The sequence below is a fragment of the Amblyomma maculatum genome, chromosome 1, assembly GCF_055883805.1.
Source record: "Amblyomma maculatum isolate TAMU_Amacu chromosome 1, ASM5588380v1, whole genome shotgun sequence".
Classification (NCBI taxonomy): domain Eukaryota; kingdom Metazoa; phylum Arthropoda; class Arachnida; order Ixodida; family Ixodidae; genus Amblyomma; species Amblyomma maculatum.
Window position 1 is genome coordinate 395,067,598 of NC_139344.1, and position 13,568 is coordinate 395,081,165.

At 49.0% G+C, this 13,568-nt stretch overlaps 1 protein-coding gene across 1 annotated transcript in view; it reads right to left on the reverse strand.

Moving 5' to 3' along the window:
- LOC146208620 (protein Wnt-5b-like) overlaps positions 1-13,568 on the reverse strand; it is a 378,372-nt gene that overhangs the window by 233,348 nt on the left and 131,456 nt on the right. The window lies entirely within an intron of this gene.

The window sequence follows — 13,568 nt, forward strand, 5'->3', positions numbered from 1 at the left end:
GATGATGACCAATAACAACACGAAACGAAATAGAACTGTACCAAACAACAAAAAAGCATCCATTTATTAGTGCTGTCAATTTTCTCTTTGCATGTTACACCTCGCTGTGGTGGTGCAGTGGTTCGGACGCTCGACTGTGACCTAGTATGCGGGATCAAATTCCAGCCGCCTTTATTGCGATAGCAATACTATACTGCGCCAGGTTTCGGCTCGTCGCGTCGTCCCGGGAAGGGCCACGCTCGACCTTGAACAGCCGCGAAGAAGGAAAAGAAAAACGCTCCGTCAACGGCAGCTAATGCTTTCGCTCCACATTCGGTTCAGCAGCTTGAACCCTTCTCATTTATAGGTGGGATGGTAGCTTAATTACGCTCTCGCGTCATACTCGCTTAAGTGTCCCCAATAATGTAGCACCTTACAGTGATAGGGGAATAATGTAGCAGGCATAAGAAGCTTCCTCCGTTGCTATCGCAATTCAATGGGTTTGACCAGAGTTAAACCACAACCAAGTTTTTGTTGCAGGCCGGTGCGTTGTGCGATGTCAGTACATGGTAAAGAACCCCGGGGGGTGGAAATTTCCGGAGCCCTCCACTACGACGTCTCCACAGCCCGAGTTGCATTGGGACGTTAAACCCCACTAAAAAAAAAAAAAAATCATACGGTCCTTTTGCAACAGCAGCGTAAGAGATCTTTTGTGCATTTACGAACGAACGTTCTACAACAGCATGTGCATGCTCGTCGCGCGGCGGCGTTTGCAGCGGTGCCGCATTTGACAAGCCAAGAAGGGAACATACGAGGTCGCAGTCAGAGCGCGCATTGACCGCGGCGCGCCTATGATCTATGCTCCACATTACGCAAACGACCCGCCCGCTCGAGGCGACCGTTGGCAAACAGACAGCGACGTGCTTTCGATATTCCGATCCGGCTGTGTTTGTTGGAGTTCGCTGCGCTGTAGCCACAGTCGATATACCGCCGTGCGCGTGGGCCCCTGACTGAGCTGATCACGTGGGCCCCGTTCAGCCGCGGTCAAGCTTCTACTGGAAAGCGGAAAATTTGGTGAAAGGCACTGTAAAAGCCGGAGAAGGGGGGGGGGGGGGGGCGTGGAAGGGAAGGGAAGAAAACATGGAAACGAGAAAGAGCTAGGTAACTACAGCCGGAGCTCACTGGAACAAGATGTGTAATGAGTTTGAAGCTTCCGGGCAAGCGGAGTGCTGCTTGATTTTGCGCATAAACTCGGGACATGGAGGTCGTCTAAATTGCGGTACAGCATCTTGTTTTCTGTTTTTAATGAGCGAGCCTATTTTCCCGTTAGGTGCAGTACGAGGAACGAAGGCAGTCAACACAGTGCGTCTGTTGGTGGTTACATCTCTTCCAGATCCCAAAACTGAAATAATAACGACGTTGGTCCGTCTCTGCAGTCTTTTATTACAGGCTGCAATACCCTGTTGATATTACGCGATACGTAAGGGACTCATTGTGTCGAAAAGCCGTCGCGGTGTCCTAGTTTTGTGAAACGTAGAGAAAGCACTCACGTGGTTTCTTGTGGAGCGTTCAGGGTGGTGTCATAGATCATTTCCCTTCATGGTAAACGAGCGCGAAAAGGCAAACACAGAAGACACACGAATAAACCATTCAGGCGAAAAGACAAACACAGAAGAGAAGACACACGAATAAACCATTCAGTTGCGAGTGGGTGCTTGTGTCGTGTTCTCTTGTGTGTTTGTCTTTTCGCACTCGTTTGCCATGAATACTTACCAACTTGCCCAACTTCTCACGTTAACATCATTTCGCTTCTTAGTTAACATCCATCTGCTGGTCAAGTTGAAGGCTAGTTAGTGATAGGCATTCGATCTGACGCAATACCTACCTACAGTTGTATGCCGTCCATTGCAACTTGTAAGTATAGTAGTATTCTAGTTCACTCTACTTGTAAGGTAAGTGTCCGCTGAGAAGTGAGACAGATACTGCGCCTTCCTTTCCCCACAAACCAAACCTACTAAATGCGTTTATTATTATTACTAAATACGTTTCGGTGGAGGCGAAACAAAGAGGCGTCGTGTGCTGTGCGATGTCAGCGCACGTTAATTAAAGATCCCCAGGTGGTCGGAATTACTCCGCAGCCCTCCACAACGACTCCTCTCTCCACTTTCACTCCCTCCCCTTACGGCGTGGTTCAGTTGTCCACAGAAACAAGTGTGACAGATACTGCTCCTTTCCTGTGTATTATTATTATTATTATTATTATTATTATTATTATTATTATTATTATTATTATTATTATTATTATTATTATTATTATTATTATTATTATTATTTAACGCTGCCACACACTGCATCAGTCTCTCAAAGCCTAAAATTCGCGGAATAAAAAGGCTATGTTAGGCTTTATCTCGTCTACTCTTCATGCGAAACTTATAAGCGGCCTCCCAACTTTTAACAATCAAAATATATTTCATGTTATGAAACAGGATGAACTCCAAACTTTAAATGACACGCGCTGCCTTCTCACTTCTCTTTCACTTCGATGCCTCGTATCATTTCTTTTTCTCCGCCGCCATGTCCACTCCTTTGGCTCGTACGTCCTGTAGTGCCCGCCCTTCAATACAGCCCCCGTCCGCCGCACATTCAATCTCACTAGCTGGTGGCATGCCACGGGATTTGTGTCGATTCCAAGTTGTTTCGGTGGGCGGGCAATGGCATTCCACGTTCGCCTTCGTCCGGTGCGTTTTCTTCAAGGTGGCTGTAGTATCACTCGGCCCCTCGCGAGAGAGTCCCACCCGCTTTCCCTCCTCCGTATCAGCCAACGAGGACGGCGGAATGAAGGCTGCATTCGCGTCTCTCCCTCGAACTCTCTCTACCCGCCTTTCCCGTTCGGCCCGCGGCAGCTTTCTCTGACAGGTGTTTCCGGTCGCCACTGCGGGCCGCCTCTGCCACGCTTCGAACCCGCCGGGCTCTCGGCTGTTCCTGCCTGGGCATCCACTGCGGGCAAGTTGTAGTGTGTGCGTGGTACGTGCACGCCTACCCACCAACTACGCTCTCACAGGCGCAGGCATCGACCAAGCGAGCGTGGAAAAGAGAAATTCCTGCGCTCTCACCGTGCGCGTGTGACTGAGGAAGCAGCAGCCGGTATCAAAGTTCGACACCGGAAGCGGCTCTTGCGCGTACTGCGTATACTCTCGGGACAGGACACATGACGCATGACTAGAATGCAGGATACGCCACCCCCCTCCCCTTTAAATTGGCAGTGAAGAACTATGATCGTCTCGATATGGAGTGAAAAGCAGGAGAACGTTCATTAGACGCAACGGCAGAAGGCGACAATTCTCTGACATTTGTTATAAAGTCGAGCGATTAGGAAACAAGAAAACGACGGAAATCGATAAAGCTTCGGGTCTGCTGTGCTACGCGCAGGACAAACAAGGTGAAGCTACGAAAAGCGGTCACTTTGCCTCTTGGGCTACAACATTATTATTAAGTGTTGGTACGTTAAAGTGGATTTTCAAGACCTAAGCATTAATAAGAGCACACCTTGTTTTGTTCTGAAAACCAGCGGCGTCACAATCCACTACAGATGGCAGCGTGGTCTGGCAGGTGGCCAGCAGGTGCAAGGTAGAAATCAGTGGTAGCGAGCCTCCACTTAGTTTATCTTCATTGTTTATTTGCATGCGACTGTAATCTGTGCACAGCTTTTTATTGGTGCAAATAAAAAAACGAACTGCGGGAAGGAACTGCTTAGTGCCCAAACGAACTTTTTGCTTTTTGACGACGGGGGCAAGAGAGCTGCTCACTTTCGCCAGCATGCCTTTCTCTCCGCACCTCTTTTAGTTTACGCCGCAGCTCACGTGAAAGAGCGTAGTGGCGTTTCTGGCTTCTGGCAGCCTTCCCGCCGCGATGTCTGCCCCTTTGGCCTCTGCCTGCCTCTCCGTCGGAAAGGCGCAACTCCGCACTGACAGCTCTTGACCACGACGCCACTACATGGAGGCTGTGAAGCGAATTACACGTGGAAAGCTGGATCTGGCAAGGCGGCTTCGGCGACCACGACTGCTGCTGCGGACGTCGCATGTGAGCAGTAGTGGCACGTAGCTACCGAAGCGAAAGCTGGTTAGCACCGCATACTAAAGCATTTGCGAAATGCGTCGACGTCCCAGCGTGATTCAAGTCCTGAGCGTTCGCCTTTTTTTTTTTTTTATTTCCCTGCAACATCTCTTTTCGCCCAGTCTTTGAACGTCCGCTGATTTAGTTTCCCTGCCATCCACGTGGCCTTTTGTACAATATCTCTCCATTCTTCTCCGTCGAACGGTCGGCGACAATGAAAGCACCGCTACGACTCTTATATGCTTCCTTTTTATTTTACGAAAAGAGAGTCTATGAGAGCGGTTGGCTGGAGCAGTAAGGAAATTTGAAAAGAAGGAAACAATGAGAAATGTTGGCAGCGCCGGTGCTTTTCTTTTACGCCATAGCTTGAACCATTAACAATAGCTTTACGGGCGCTCACCTCAAACAAAAGGCTCGACACGTGGCAGTCTCTATTTTATGTGGTGGGAAGAGAGAAAGAAAAGAAATACTCGAGCGAAGAACAAGCCAGCTTGAGGATCTCGTAATTGCGTAGGAGTTCGCCAACTGCGTAATAAAGCTGCTTGTCTTTTATATGTCGCCGAAAACCCCCTTAGAAACAACAGCAGAAACCTCCTAGATAAGGTGTGTTAGAAATAAATTAGAAGTAAATACATCCAGTGGGTACGAAGGACGCTGCAGAAATCTTGTGACAGGTATTGTGAGAACGCAGTCTGGTCCGGAAGGAGTGAAACAGATGTTCTCACGTTCCTAAAATGAAAAAGAAAATTCTGCTGACGCACTTTCTCATGTCCGGGTCTGTGAATTGCGTAGGTACACTTTCTGGGCATTGTGTTGACTGCCTTTTTTTTTCTTCTTCTTCTGATGAACAAAGACGAGCTTAATCGGGGGAAATATCACGCCATATATTTTATGGCACCATGATTTGACGAATGAATAGTCAATAGACGCTCGTCCTGTCTGTATCTTTTCTGTGTCGTGTCTCCTGCGTAGTTTTATGTCTTCCGAATACCTTACCAACTAGCCTCTCATCACAAACTTATAGAATAGTCAAAACGTTGCCGGATTCGTTTCCAGATTATTCCGACAGGCCACGCCTTGTTCCCACAATCTGCTGCTCCTTCTCGCTTAACCCACATAAAATAGGTCATGAAACGAGACTGTTCATTGCAATAGCTGTTATGCCTATTCACGAATCACAACTTGTAAGTGATTTCGATTTATCCGGTGGTGATCCATCGATTTAGCGATATTAGTAACCGTCAATGGTTATCGCGCTTCCCAGAAGAAGAGTATTAAGTCCCCTTGTCGAAACTTTGAGGCTCCCCCTCAACCCTTCTTCAGTGCTCTTTCACCGTGTTATTGTTACACATAGCCAACATCTTCTTAAGGTTCATCTGAACCGAGCAGTGATTTTACACTGTGAGAAACTAACGGCTTAACGTTTCAGACTCATAGGCCTGTAGCGGAAATGTTGCGTTCACACTGAGGCACATTGAAGCATCGTCAGCATTTTTCGTCCTCGGCTGCTCCACGAACGAGAATGAATTTGCTTATGGCAAAACGAAAAGGGTTGTGCGAGAATACATTTATGACGCTGGACTGTTGGTACAGAGGTGCGGGTAACAAAGGAAGTAGGCAAACCTGGTGCAGAAAAAGTAATCTGGGAAGCACCAAGTAGGGCTCAGAACTGAGGCAGGAAGGAGCCCACATTGCTGGGCTCCGGGCGCAGCGATAGAGCGAGGAAAGTAGATAGGAAAGAAAGCAGTCGGAGGGCGAAGTGGGGAGGGGACGAAGAGGTTGCGAAAGAGAACGCCTATCTCTGGGCGAGCAGCGGCTGTGCGACGAGAAGGTAGAAGAGAGGGAATGGACGGAGGGTGAAAGAACGGCGAGCCGCCGCCCGCCGTGGCCCAGGGAGGGATAAAGGATTCTTATGTGTTTTTTCCTCCGTTGAGCCCGTCTCAAATCCCTCCGGAGAGCCGAAAGGGGGGAGCATCGGTCGAAGCGCATCGTAGCCGCTTCCCCCCCCCCCCCCCTCCTGCTGTCGGAAGGGAGGGGTGCACCGGAGGCCCCGGCAATTTATCATGGAGGCTTACTCCGTTTTGTACGCACGGTGCAGGAAGCAGGGATGGGGAGAGCCCCGGTCTACTACGGTCGGTGCCGGCGCTCCTCTTCTCACCCGCCGCCTTTCTTCCCTCGCCTCCCTTCGTAGCGTTACCGACGCTGAGGAAGCCCGGGCTGACACTCCTTGCCGAGGGGACGACGGCCTCCCCTGCCCAAGCCGTTTCCGAAGAAGTGGGGAGAGGGACGGACGAAGCACAACTATCGCGAGCAGCATTGCGAAAAGGAGGACAGGGCAAGATAAAGAAAAGTAAAAACGAGAATGAAACGAATGGATGCGCGTTGTAATGAAATAAGGGGCAAAGAATTCGTCGCGAATGGAAGGCCCCCTACCGCTTGCTTTTCTTTTTTGTACGTGTATATTTCCAGAGCTGCGGGACCCGACGAAGTATACGTACTACCTATTTGCAAAATGTGTGGCGCAAAGCCGGCTGTGTTGTGCTGAGCAAACTGCGATCTCAGCAAACCGAACACAAACACCGATACGCGACAAGGGCGCAGCAACCCAGCGGGGCTTTTGCAGGCGAATGGGACAGGATTGTTTCGCGTGCTCCTTTTCGCTTCTTGAAACGTGTTCTCACCTTCGCATTTCCGCTTTGTCACGAAATGAATACAGACTCCCCTGATGGGGCTGGAACAGGTAGGTCACCACCGCTTGCGACGGGGGCTAACCTGCCAAGGCCGTCATTGCACCCGCCACCGTTTCGGTGGTGGACGACGGCTGTTGTTGCGGCGCGCGTCTTTCTCTCCCTCTTCTGTTTTGTTTCTCTTCGAGAGTTGCGTAGATGGTATATGTTAACTCCTTGCTATATTGTACATATTAGTGATTTCACGGTCATGGCCGATTGTTGTAGTGGGTTTGCGTATAGCTCTATGGAATTGTTATTCTAAATAGAAATTCGTTTAATTCGATCGTATTCATGGTATTGCATCTATGCAGCGACCCTATTGGGGCAAGGCTTGTTTGAGAAATAGGTGTAATCGCGGTTTATGCTCGTTCTTGGCATGAGCGCAGACATGAGACGTCACACTGGCACGGGGCTCGCGGTCGTTACTCGGAAACGACATGGCCCCTGAGGTCGAAGATGCCCAGATGGCAGAAATTATTCTGAAGCCTTCCACTACCGGTACATATTTCTCTCCTTTTTCTTTCATTTCCACTATCCTCACGCCCTCGCCGCGGTGGCGCAGTGTTTTGGGCGCTCGGCTTCTGTGGCTAAGAATTTCGGTGCCTGTAACCTTAAAAAAAGTACAAAATCGTGCTATCCGCTTCATTTACTCTAATTATTCATACTACACTAGTGTGTCTGCTATAAAATCTAGAGCCAACTTACACAGCCGTGAAACGCGAAAACTTTCTCGAGTGTGCCTCTTTCATGTGTTTTATCATTCATTTTTAGGAAAATCAGTCATATCACCTGCTTATCGCCTCTCAAGCTGTATTAATCACTACAAGACCGTCTCGCCCCCACCGCAAGAACTACCGTTCATTCTCGATTTTTTTTTCGTCACGTCATCCCGGGACTGAAATGATCTACCACAAGACACCATGCTATCAACGCCGTCCATATTAAGAACGCTATCAAGACCATTGTAGTTTAACTCTCATGCCCATCCCTCATGTAATGCCTCATACCAGGGACTTTTAGGTATGAAATAAATCGATAAATGAGGGATCGAGTCACGGCCTCTGCGGCCGCTTTTCGATGGAGGCGAAAAGCAAGAAGCCTCTGTGCTGTATGTCAGTGCACGTTAAATAACCCCAGGTGGTCCAAATTTCCGTAGCCCTCCACTACTACGTCTCACATAGCGTGCGTCAATCCGAACCTTCCCTTGAAACCTAGAAACCAATTTACTATACTAAGGACGTTTGACACTTTGCCAAATCGTTGACTCTCAATGCCAAAATTCGCGGAAGTCAGTGTAAGGCGAACCTTAGGTATTTGCGGTCTCCTAATTTTTATTGCCGATTCTATTTGCCTCAGCAGCTTTCGGCCATCTGGTAATCATGACTGCAGTGACGTGGCTGCGTAGGCTTTACGGCCTTCGATTTGTAGCTGTTACTGAGCTTGTTAAGTTCACCCCTGCATGGCATTTCATATAATACCCTCTATTTCCTTGGACCGCAGTGCTATAACCCCATTGCTAACTTACACTGAAATACTTCAGTACGTAAGATTATCTCGCCGGGTCTACCCTCCACCGGCAAATACACTAGACAAAGGGGAGGAGGTACACTCCGCAAGCTGTAGGCCAACAATTTAACAACCCACGAAGACTACACGCAATAGATCCAGAGTCATTTGACTCACAATGCAAATTCTGCGGGGAAAAGGTGGACCTGTATCATATGGTGTGGGCATGCCAGCGCAATCAGACTGTCACTAATAATAACCAGCCAACGCAGGAGAGATGGGAGGCAGCTCTGACCAGCTCGGACGCAAGGAGTCAAAAATAACTTGTCGAAATAGCGCGGACAGCAGCCTCGTCAATGGGGTTTCGGACTGAGGACTCTAATCGCCGCTACAAACTCCTAAACATTTTCATTAAAATATTTTTTGCCACCACCACCACCACTGTAACCGAATAGATATATCCTTGATAAAATCATGATCAAATAAACACATGCCACGCTTTCCTGTTCACTTACTAGCGCGCCGCCTGCCGCTCCTCAGTAGGGAACGCAGCATATCTCCATGGGAACAGTCTCATATATAATGCAGAGAAAAAAAGAATAGCGCGGGGAGATTCTGCACAAAGATGGTCATAATTATGATCGACTCTTTCTGCACCTTTCAGAATCCCACAAAATGCTTTCCTGCACTTCCACCGACTAGTTATGACGGCCGCACACTATCAGTGGTTCGCATCAAGCGTGAAATATTCCGCGGTGTTTAGCGCCATGCAGCGTGTTGTGGCACCCGCGCGAACTAGATGTTTAATTTTGTCCAGATTTATCTGGACTTGCAGGCAGGCCACGTCAAGGGATTGGATGGTAAGCGATGGATTCACTAGAAGGTACGCGTTGCAGGGAGCGGCAAAGAGACTAGTGCGCTGACGAGACTGGAAAGCTTGGAGTGATAAGTTGGTGGAGCTGAACAAAGTTAATTAAAAGTCCACGGAGAACTTTTGTTTTTCTTCCAGCAATGGACGTAGTAAAGCTTGTGATGCAAAAGTAAGAGCTCAATGTACAGTCGGTTAGTGTTTTTCTGCGTTCGCCATGCAGAAGTTCGTCCACATCCTTCGCTTGAGCACACCGCCCTATATCTCTTCAACACCCCCTCCCCCCCCCCCCTCCCCATTTTTACATAAATTCTATGCTATATATTATTGCTAAGAAATGGTCACTTCTCTCTAACTTGATGCGAATAATTACGCATTTCGCAGATTCCACCGACGGCCTTGGCATGAGGAAGCTGTGATGACAGTTGGATTTATCCTCGATGGCCACTTTGGTGCTTTTGCTCTATCGTGTGTTAGCTTTTACTCGAAGCAGAGGCTTCACTCAAGCGATTTCTTTTTTTTTTTTTTTTCTGGAGTGTGAACCTGAGTAGTGGGCAGAGCTTTTAGACAGGGTGAGGCTGGGGCAGAGATCAGGGTCGAAAGCGGCGATGGGAAAGGCGGACATCCTCATAGCTAGAGTGTGCCATGGAAGGAAGCTGACCTCACTTAATCACGAAATTTGATTTCGGCGCTCATTGGACGCCTAAATGCCCAGCGGATGCTGTATGTATTTGTAATAAATAAATAAATAAATAAATAAATAAATAAATAAATAAATAAATAAATAAATAAATAAATAAATAGATGTTGTTTGTATAATTGTAACTCAAAGTGTTTGTTACTGTGTTCTGTCATTTGAAATTTTAGATGTGTTATTAATTTTATAAGTATAGTTGATTCCCTCCCTGTCATGACCCTCAGTAAGGGTTAACAGTATGAATAAATAAATAATAAATAAATAAATGTCCCGCTTCGGCATGGGCTCCTAGTGGGTAGATGCCTTGTAGAGAGGGTGGGGTGGGGTATGGAGGTCAGCTATGCTGTTGGAGGGTAGGTGCTTCACTCCGTCAAGCTTTAACAGAAGGCGCTGCCATTTTCACCAACTGCCACCGGTACTGGTGTCGCGCCTTGGTACGTCGAGCAGGGAACATTTATTAAGTGGGAGCAAGCATTGTGTGAAACCACATTGTATGAGGAATGCTTGCATGGCGTCTCGCTAAATCGAAGTGCTGTTATAACTGCTAGCTAAGTTGCACTGCCAGCCTTACCTAGCTAACTTTTAGAACGTGTAGACATGTTTGCAGCGTGTTAAAAACGAAGAAGCGGGAACACAATACGACGCGTAGCCTCTAGCAATGTGGGCCACCATTTGCGGCGCCTCCGTCCGTACCTCATTAGTCTGGAGTAGAAAGCATCACCCATGGCGATTGTGCCCCGGCCAGTCCCGCATGTTCGCTTATTTTGGAGGCACCCTTTGGTCGCGCTGATATCATGACACGCCAACGGCTTTTCTTGTCTTGCCTCTGAGGATGCGATATCAAGACCTCGGGACGCAGTCTCCTAGTGTTCGATGTTCCGTAAACACATTGAAAAGGCTGCGAGAACCGTTCGCTTTCCAAGCCCGACAGGCGAGCTGCAAGCAGCAAACCCGACCCGGAATGTCGCTTTTTCTTTCCGCTGTGAGTACCGGGCGCACCAGACAGAAAGACGGATGTCTTGCGTCCACAAGTGGGCCAACAATACCAAGCAGGGCGAACGGCGCCGTTCGGCGATCCGACATGATGGAACGCGTGCACCCGAAGAGAGTCGCCGGTCTCCCGCAGCTCGTCCTGGGAGCAGCGCCGACGCACCATGACAAGACCCACTGGGGCGGCCCTTCGCCTTCGGCGCGCCCGCCGCTTCGGAGAAATCGGCGGCCCTGCCTTCTCTACTGCGCGCGCGGCGCGCACCCAGGTATTTACAGCGATTCCTGGCGTGTGTCTACACGCGTGCCATAAGAGAACAGCGAAGAGAATCGCCGCCGTCTCTCGCTTTCAAAGGAAACCAGTTCTCTGGGCTCGTCCGCGTACGCAGCCCTCTCGCTCCCGCCTTGTGCATCGTTTGTGCCTCAGAACGCAGGGCTGCTGCGATGCCGGTCCCTTGTGTACGTGCGTGTGTGCGAGTGTCTGTCTGTCTCTTTTCTTCGCTTGCTTTTATTGTTTTGTCTTTTGTCTGTGTAGCTGTGGGGACTGTGCCGCGATCCATTGAGCAGCAGAGGCAGCACGAGGCTCTGAGGAACTCGACACCCCAACGAGATGGCCTGGATACGCTTCGCTGGTTTCCGGACGGCTGGCTTCGTCCGCTCTTCGGGCGCGTGCTGTGTGTGTGGCGTCCATTGCGTGCAACTCGATACCCTTTTCCCCCATTCCTTTCGCTTTTGCTTCCCACCGAGTCATGCACTTTTCACGCACGTAGCACGGGCAACGCGTCGGCCGCGGCGGAAACGCGTTTCCTTTTGCTGCCTCTCTCTTTCCGCGAGCCAGCTCTGTCTTGTTTCGCTTATTCATAATGCAGCGAGGGAGCGTTCGGCGACATCAGCGTCTCCGTTGCGTGATGAGGGCTCTGCGGCGGTCAGCGTGCCGTCTCCGCACCGGTCCACTTGTGAGTGGCGTCGCTCGCGGTACCTCAGACCTTGAAAGACAAGAGTCAGGCCGGACCACACTGTGGGCCGGACGCTTCGACCTGCGAGTTTGTATGGTTCGGAAGTCGTGAAGTTATTTCCTCGAAGAAGGAATTCCGTTGTAACCAGTCCTTTCAGACGGTACATTGCACACTGCTGTTCGTTTTCTCGCATCTTATCTGCACAGTTTTCGAGGGATTGGTGGGGGGAGGGGGGGGGAGCGTGCAAGGCTGTCTTATTAATGCGAAAGCATTACTTCGTTATGTTCACAGATTCTTGTCTGCAGAACGTGTCCGCAAAATCGTGTTCGCAGCAGTTGTGACTAATTTAAAGTAGTAAAGGTTAATGAGTTGCGTCAATCGATAGAAGGTGACGTAATGTTGTGTCCGGAAAAATAATTAGGCCAATAAGTTAATTAGGTAAAATAACTGGTTCACGTTCTGTGTACACCTGAACCGGGCGTAAGGAAGGTAGGGATAAAAGTGGAGAGAAAGGGGTGCCGTAGTGGATGTGACGTCACTCAACCGGAAGTAGAGCCGGGCATAAGAAGGCATTGGTGCGCAATTTGAAAGTACCTAAGACTGAAATGGGTAAACACGAAATGAATTAAGCAACCAGAAGCAACAAACAGCAGCATCCATGCTTTCGCATTGCTCCAATGCAGATTATGCAGTGCGCTAACTTCTCAAGAGTGACGTTATCCCATTCATGTAAGTGCGAAAGCACCAATCCTGAGTTTAAGATCCTAGCACCATCGTCACATGCCTTTATGTCCAGTTCGGGTAGGCACTGAGGAAGAGAGACGACGCGTAGTGAGGGGCACCACAACTTTCGACTACCTGGTGTTTATTACGACGAAGACCTTACTAGGCTATGATGCCTCCAAACGTGTCCGCAATAAGTGGAAGCAAAATGTGAAGCGCGATATAAAGTCATCAGATGGCGGAATTAGTAGTCATGTCTGAATGTGTATGACAAGTTGTACATAAGTGGTATATGTCATGTCATTGTAATGTGAGTCATTCTAGTATTATTTGTGAGCAATCATTACAGACATGGTTAAGGGTTTGCCTTGTCATACAAAAATTATGAGTCATAATCATAACTTGCAGATCACGAAAAATCTGTCATGAGTCGCAAATATGAGTCATCAGAGTATCACGAGACAAGGTCACGTGAGAGTCAAGTTGCATGAAAATGTGAAATTATGAGAACGCCACGCGACAGTAATGGCGCCGCACCGCACTTGCGGGAGCTCTGTAACGAACGCGCGCCAAGGAAAGGAAATTTACTCTGCACGAGTGCGCGCTGTACCGTGTGCAGCAGAGCGCTCAGGCTTTCGCATTTCTCCAGTGCAGAGTGTGCAGTGCTCTCAAAGGTTAAAGAGTGTAATTAGCTATACCACTGACATTTGCCGGTTTTTCTGTCGCTCTCAGATTCAAGATGGCGGCCAAGCCAGTAAAGAGAGAGAGAGAGAGAGAGAGAAAATGCCTCTCCCTCCCCCTTCCTCTAGAAAAAACCATGCCAAACTGTCATTTCACACGTCGTAATCGGTTTAAGCGGAGTTATAGCCTGTCAAATTTTGTTGCGGAAGCAACAAAACGCTAGTCGCTGAGCCATTTCAAGGAGAACTCGATGAGACAAGCTGCGCATGCACGAGGAGCGAGTGACATCACATAGAGCACAGCTGGAGAGCAGCCTCGAAGCCGCCGCC